Raw genomic sequence first — 8,206 nt, 5'->3', positions numbered from 1 at the left:
CAAACAACAGAATTGATTGCCTTCCTTGAAAGCAAAATTTGTGATCAAAGGTACAGGTTGCAAGAAGTATGAAAAGAATGAAACTTTTGCCAAAACATCATTACGTGGAACATTATCCACAGATGATCAAATTCTTTGGCCCTTTAGTAGGGATATGGACACTAAGATTTGAGGCAAAGCATCACTTTTTTAAACAAGTTGCTCGTTACACACATTGCTTTAAAAACATACTCTTGTCTCTGGCGATGAAACATCAGTTCATGATGGCATATCACTTGGAGTCAGCTACCATTGAAAAGACTAGCATGACTCTGTCAGCTGACTCAACTGTACCTATTGGTATTTTGAATCAGGATGTAGTTAGTGCTCTTAAGCAAACATATCCGGATGTCACTTGTGTTCATCTTGCAAAGAATGTGTCTGTTGATGGAATAAACTACAGGAATGGCATTATTGTTGTATGTGGCCTTTCTGGTAGCTTGCCAGATTTTGCTGAGATTATCCAGATGGTTGTAGTGGAGAAGAATTTGAGTTTCATTGTGAATGAAATGATTGCTTGGTATTGGGAGCATTTCAGAGCTTTCGAGTTGTGCCCCACTTTGCAAGTTTCTCTCATTCATCGTAATGCCCTTGCCGACCACTACCCATTGCAGATTACCACATTGGAGGCCGGCGAATGGTGACACTTAAAAGATTCATAAACACAAGGTTAGATTCAGTATGTTTTAATGCACTATTTAAGAACACACAAGTTTAAAATGCATACTTCTGTACAGTCAAAAGTCTAACGTAACTAATTCATAGAGAAGTTGCATTTACGGTACTATAAGTTGTTTAGTTCTTGTAAAGTCAATTGTCCAGCAGCTAATTTAATATGTATTCTCTGTCTCTTAATTAGATTGAGTAAAGATGAGCGTGAAGCTCAGAGTCATTGTGGAAGAAAATGACTTCAGAAGATTAGACCTCTCATTGGGGATGCCAGACAGTGTTCAGAATTTACATGATATCGTTCGTCAAGCATTTGGTATTGAAAGAGACTTCCGGCTTCAGTACATGGATGTAGACTTTAACAATGAATTCATGAATCTGACATCAATTCAAGATATAAAAAACAAAAGTACCATCAAGTTGATCTACTTGGCAAATGACTGTCATTATCCGAGCCCCGACTGTCCAATTGAGCATTCTCAAAGTGCTTCCGAATTGTTTAGAACATCAAGTGAATGCTCGAACCCTTCCTCCTCTTCATTGTTGTCCTCTGGAGGAGATTCAGTTGACACTGTCATTTTACCAAGATCCGATGCTGAACTTCAAGCACTACAAGTACAGACATGGCCACAAAAATTCCCCATTCCTTGTTTTTCATACGATGTTGAAGTGCAGCTTCAACGTGGCAATGACAATTTTGTTGAAACGGGAACCTCTCTGAAGATGAGTCCAGGGCTCAAGTCTGGCATCTTGGAAAAGCTGGCTGAAGATATTTACCAGTACACCGCATACCCACATGATCCCCAAATAGATGAGGTTGCAAAGGCACTCATTGAAACGTTTCCATGTTTGAGAGAAAAAGGATCGATGAAGGGGTATAGTGGGTGGATATTCAGCCTTAAGCACAAAATGGCAAACTACAGGACAAAGATGCGCAACATTGGTTGTCCAGAAGTCACTCTTAATTCACTAAAGAACAAGCCCAGCGATGAATGCATTCCAGCCAAAAATGTGAGTAGAAGTTAACTTTATTAAAAGCCTTGCTAATCCTGCTCGAGAAACAGATGAAAGCCTTGAAAAACTGAGATGTGAGCTGCTGATTGATTTCGGACAGAGGAACAGAACATCAGTAGTGAAAGAAAAGATGTCCAAAACGTTCTCCTACAGAAGAAGGAATGTGTTACAGAACAGTCCAATGATTGGGGACTTTAAACTCCAGTGGCCTGACTTTTCCAGGTAGAAGAGGTAAGGTGATGTTTACTCTTTCCTCATAAACTCTCCTTTTATATATACGTACCTGGTACTACTGTTGATGCTCTCCTTATATCAAGTGTTAACATTAGATTAAGTCTTAAAGTGGATGATGGGATGATTGGAGAAGGATTGGTTTGGGGTTGAGCAGAAAAATCCTTGCTATAAGAAGAGAGTTGAGAGAAAGGTGACTGACCACAATGTGTTAATCGCTGTCTTTGTCTATATATATACTTCTATGTATAATAGAATTCCGGCGCATTACTACCATTCCCCTTGAAAACACCTTTATGGCACAATTGGACAAATATCTTCCACAACTCACTGCTGTCCTCCAGAAAAAAGGAGGTGTTTCTGGACAGAAAATGGACAAATATTTCAGGACTTTACAGGAGGTTTGTGTACTTGTGCTGAGTATCTTTTTTTTTTCTTTTTTTATAAAGGTACCATTAATCAACACAGTGGTGTCAAATTTATACTTAAGGTAGTTGATATTTAGTGAGTTAAACATTTTTCCTTATGCCTGTACTGTGTATGGATTGTATGCTTGAAGGTAAGGTAATACTCAAATTTGTAATATTTACAGACAAGTGATGTCCATCTTAAGAGGGATGCTATCATCAAAGTTCTTTGCATCTACCTTGGTGAGGATGAGGGATGCCTAGTGAAGGAGTTCATGGTGAGTCTGTTTGAATTGTGTATCTTAAAGGAATAGGCCACCTAATATTTTAAATTCTGTCATAATTTACTCACCCTCACGTTATTCCAAACACAAATGAAGATATTTGAAGAAAGTTGTCTGCCGTTTGTTTCCATACAATGAAGGTGAATGGTGATCAACACTTTGATGCTCCAAAAAGATATAAAGGCATCGTCAATGTAATCCATGTGACTCATGTGGTTTAATCAAAGTCTTCTTGGGTGATTTGATTCCTTTGGGTGTTGAATTGAATCACCTAAGAAGAATTTGATTAAACCACACGAGTCACGTGGGTTACACTGACGATGCCTTTGTATCTTTTTTGGAGCGTCAAAGTTTTGGTCCCCATTACCCTTGATTGTATGGACACAAACAGCTGACAACTTTCTTCAAATATCTTCATTTATGTGCCAAAGATGAACAAAAGTCATACAGGTTTGGAAAGACATGAGGGTGAGTAAATGATGACATCATTTTAATTTTGGGGAAGAAAATTCCTTTAAAGACAATGTTTATGTCAGTGGATTATCTGAAAATATTTTTTTTAATCCGAGCTAACTTGTAGCCAGTTCCTGTATTGAAGACCCAAGGAAAACAAAATTGTAAAAAAATAAAAAAGATTTACAAGATTAAATAACATGCTCGTATGCTAAAAGATAATGCCAAAAGAGATACTGTTTGACCCTCACTGCTCTTTCAGCAGTGCAGCCCAGTCCAGTCCACAGAGGACCCTCACATCAGTAACAAGAATATGTCAAAATTTGCATCCTTAGGGGAGATCTTTCCTTGTGACATCTCTTTGTTCCAGCTATTTGTTGGAGACACCTCATCCCAGAAAGAATAAAAAAGATTTTGTAAGCAAATAAATGGGAACCACAATAAAATAATGGTTTATAGCTTATCAATTTAAAATCGTCAGCCAACTGCCAATAAAAAAACGTCTAACAATTTCTTTTAATTTAAATATAGGACATCCAAGGAGATGATGTCTTGAAAGTCCTGGCAAACACTACCATGGCCATTTATGTCATCCGAAAGGAAGGAGGAAATCTAGGACACTATGAGGACATTGGAATTGTTGTTGATGGGGTCATCATTCTGGAGCACATCAGATCTATAGCACAAGCCTGTGCAGTGATGCTGGGTGCAATCTATGCGCTTAATTTGGCACACCCAAAAGAGCTCATATACTACTATGAATTCATACAGAAAGTCCTTATGCAAATGGATTCTGAAAGGCTCTCCTCTAAAGTCCAAGGACTGGAAAACTAAATAAGTGTAAGGCTGTAGTTTTGCTACAGGCACTGATGTTCATGCTCATTTTGAGATTTCAGTTCAGATGATTGTCACAGCCTGGAACATTGCACATTTTCTTTTCAAGAACCATAAGTTTATAGTTCAAGCACTTTTATAATTACCATATAAATAGCTGTTTTTCATTACAGTTTTTATTACTTTATTAGATTTTTTTATTTTTGAAAATGTATCCTTTTTGTTTTGTTGTTTTTTTGTTTTTTTACAAATGTGCCATTTGTTACTTGAAATGTCAGCACATTAACTGTTGCATTATAAAAGTGTATTGTGGCTAGTTACTTGTGTAGCCAATTGTAACAATAGCCTATAAAATGTTCCTTTTTAAATGTGAGTTTTAAAATTTCCACAGATGTTGAAAGGGTTTTTTTTGTTTTTTACCCACAAAGGTGATTGTTGTTGGACATGTTGTTCACCACTACATTTGAAGACACTTGCATTTTAAGCACTGTTGTATTAATGATGCGCAAACAAGTGTTATGTGGCCAATTACCACGTGTGGGTTTCCTTTATTTAATTTTTTTTGGTTATTTTATGAATGTGCAATTTGTTATTTTAAATGTCAGCACCTTGTTAGTAGTTGTATTATAAAAGTGTATTGTGGCTGGTTACTTATTATGTGGCCAATTGTAACAATGGTGCCTTTTAGGAGCAGTGGTAGCTCAGCGGTTAAGGCTCTGGGTTACTGATCAGAAGGTCAGGGGTTCAAGCCCCAGTACCGCCAAGATGCCACTGTTGGGCCCTTGAGCAAGGCCCTTGACCCTATCTGCTCCAGGGGCACTGTAACATGGCTGACCCTGCACTCTGACCCCAGCCTAGCTGGGATATGTGAAAAAGAAGAATTTCACTGTATATGTGCAAATGTATAATGTGATAAATAAAGAAAATTATAATTATAAATGTGAGTTTAACATTTCTACAGATATTTTTTTTATATATACCCACATAGAAGGTGATTGTTGTTGGACATGTTGTTCACTGCATTTGATGACAATAAAGTCGTTAAAGTTATGTTATTGTGACATTTTTGTAAGGCATTCAGTGGCCTCTCATACTGTTAATTAAATACCACTGTAACTAGTAGATTAAGCTAGATCATTTACAAACCGTTGAAACAATAAATTACATATTTTTACATCATTTAATTAGAATTAACATGATTAAATAAGGGTGGAATTACCGAATTTAATATACTCAAATCAACTCCATTTAATTGAGCTAATGCAACTAAAAACAATTGACCAAGTTAAACTAAAGTGCATCCAGAAAGTATTCACAGCGATTCACTTTTTCCACATTTTATGTTACAGCCTTATTCCAAAATGGATGAAATTCATTATTTCCCTCAAAATTCTACAAACAATACCCCATAATGACAATGTGAAAGACGTTTGAAATCTTTGCAAATTTATAAAAAAAAAAAAAAAAGTCACATGTACCTAAGTATTCACAGCCTTTGCTCAATACTTTGTTGAAGCACCTTTGGCACCAATTACAGCCTCAAGTCTTTTTGAGTATGATGCTACAAGCTTGGCACACCTATTTTTGGGCAGTTTCTCCCATTCTTCTTTGCAGGACCTCTCAAGCTCCAACAGGTTGGATGGGGAGCATCAGTGCACAGCCATTTTCAGATCTCTCCAGAGATGTTCAATCGGGTTAAAGTCTGTTCTCTGGCTGGGCCACTCAAGGACATTGTCCCATAGCCACTCCTTTGTTATCTTGGCTGTGTGCTTAGGGTCGTTGTCCTGTTGGAAGATGAACCTTCACCCCAGACTCAGGTCCAGAGTGCTCTGGAGCAGAAGCTTTTCACCAAGGATGTCTCTGTACATTGCTGCATTTATCTTTCCCTCGATCCTGACTAGTCTCCCAGTTCCTGCCGCTGAAAAACATCCCCACAGCATGTTGCTGCCACCACCATGCTTCACTGTAGGGATGGTATTGGCCAGGTGATGAGCAGTGCCTGGTTTCCTCCAGACATGACGCTTGCCATTCAGGCCAAAGAGTTCAATCTTTGTTTCTCATTGTCTGAGAGTCCTTCAGGTGCCTTTTGGCAAACTCCAGGCAGGCTGTCTTGTGCCTTTTACTGAGGAGTGGCTTCCATCTGGCCACTCTACCATACAGGCCTGATTGGTGGAGTGCTGCAGAGATGGTTGCTCTTCTGGAAGGTTCTCCTCTCTCCACAGAGAAATGCTGGAGCTCTGCCAGAGTGACCATTGGGTTCTTGGTCACCTCCCTGACTAAGGCCCTTCTTCCCCGATCGTTCACTTTGGCCAGGCAGCCAGCTCTAGGAAGACTCCTGGTGGTTCCAAACTTCTTCCATTTACAGATGATGGAGGCCACTGTGCTCATTGGGACCTTCAATGCTGAGGTCTACAGACAAGTCCTTGGACTTCATGGCTTGGTTTGTGCTCTGACATGCACTGTTAACTGTGGGACCTTATATAGACAGGTGTGTGCCTTTCCAAATCATGTCCAATCAACTGAATTTACCACAGGTGGACTCCAATCAAGTTGTAGAAACATCTCAAGGATGATCAGTGGAAACAGGATACACCTGAGCTCAATTTTGAGTGTCATGGTAAAGGCTGTGAATACTTATGTACATGTGACTTTTTTCGTTTTTTATTTTTAGATTTCAAACAAACTTCTTTCTCGTTGTCATTATGGGGTATTGTTTGTAGAATTTTGAGGAAAATAATGAATTTTATCCATTTTGGAATAAGGCTGTAACATAACAAAATGTGGAAAAAGTGAAGCGCTGTGAATACATTCCGGATGCACTGTAATATTGGGAGGAGACTTTAATCTTTTGATGGACTCAGTCCTTGATCACATTGAAGCAAAAGTGTGTAAGCCCCCTAGAGCAACCTTGACATTTCACAGGATGTGTAAAAATCTTGGTCTTGTAGATATCTGGCGACTTTTGAACCCATCTGGTAGGGACTATACATTGTTTTCATCAGTCAATAAAATGTATTCTAGAATATATATATTTTTTTTATATCCAAATCCCTCATTTCATCTGTTGTTGATTGCTCAATTGGAAATATCTTAGTCTCAGATCACGCCCTGGTGAGTTTAGAGGTGGTGCCACATACGGAGAAAAAGAAATCATATAGTTGGCGCTTTAATGTGTCCCTTTTGCAAAATCCTGATTTCCAACAAATGCTAAAGGCTGAAATCAGTGTTTATATGGAGACCAATTGGTCCTCAGTATCCACTGTGGGTGTGGCTTGGGAGGCACTTAAGGCAGTTCTTAGGGGTCGGATCATACAGTATGCCTCATTTATCAAAAAATCCAAAGCTCGTGGAGTTGGAAGAAAATATTAAAAATGCCGAAGCAGAGCTGAAGCGCCGTTTGTCATCCGATGGCCTCAGAGAATTGACTCGAAATACAGATATAATACTATTTTGTCGCGGAAAGTGGAGTTTTGGTTATTCAGGGCAAGACAGTCATACTTTGAGTCGGGGGACAAAGCAGGAAAACTTTTGGCTAGATATATAAAGCAGAGAGAGTCTTTTTCTACCATTCCCTCAGTGAAATCTGCTGGTGGTGAAATATTTACCTATGCCATTGATATTAATAATGCTTTTAAAGAATTCTACTTTGATGTCTATAGTTCCACGTCTTCGTCTACTGATGAAGATATTAGAAACTTTGTGGAACCATTAGATCTCCCTAAACTGACAACTGAGCAAAAAAATTATCTTGATTCTGAGATAACCTTGGAGGAGCTTGGCAAGGTTATTAAGGCCTTACCTACAGGCAAGGCTCCGAGGCCTGACGGCTTTGCTGCTGAGTTTTCAAATCTTATGCTACAGAACTGGCTCCACTTTTGTTAGAAGTATATACTGAATCATTAAAGAATGGAAAGCTTCCGCCAACCATGACACAAGCCCGGATCAGTCTGATTCTTTAAAAGGACAAAGACCCAAGCGAGTGTAAAAGTTACCATCCAATTTCCCTGATCCAGTTAGATGTAAAAATTTTGGCTAATCGATTAAGTAAAGTTATGACATCTCTTATACATGTAGATTAGGTGGGGTTTATTTGGGGCCGTAGCTCTTCTGATTACATTAGGCGTCTCATCAATATCATGTGGTCAGTAGCGAATGAACAATCTCCGGTCGCTGCCATCTCACTTGACGCCAAAAAGGCATTAGATATGGTAGAATGGGATTATCTTTTTAAGGTTTTGGAAATATACACGTTCGGAAGTACCTTTATTGGATGGA

The sequence above is a fragment of the Myxocyprinus asiaticus genome, chromosome 2, assembly GCF_019703515.2.
Source record: "Myxocyprinus asiaticus isolate MX2 ecotype Aquarium Trade chromosome 2, UBuf_Myxa_2, whole genome shotgun sequence".
NCBI classification, from domain to species: domain Eukaryota; kingdom Metazoa; phylum Chordata; class Actinopteri; order Cypriniformes; family Catostomidae; genus Myxocyprinus; species Myxocyprinus asiaticus.
This window is presented reverse-complemented; position numbering follows the sequence as displayed.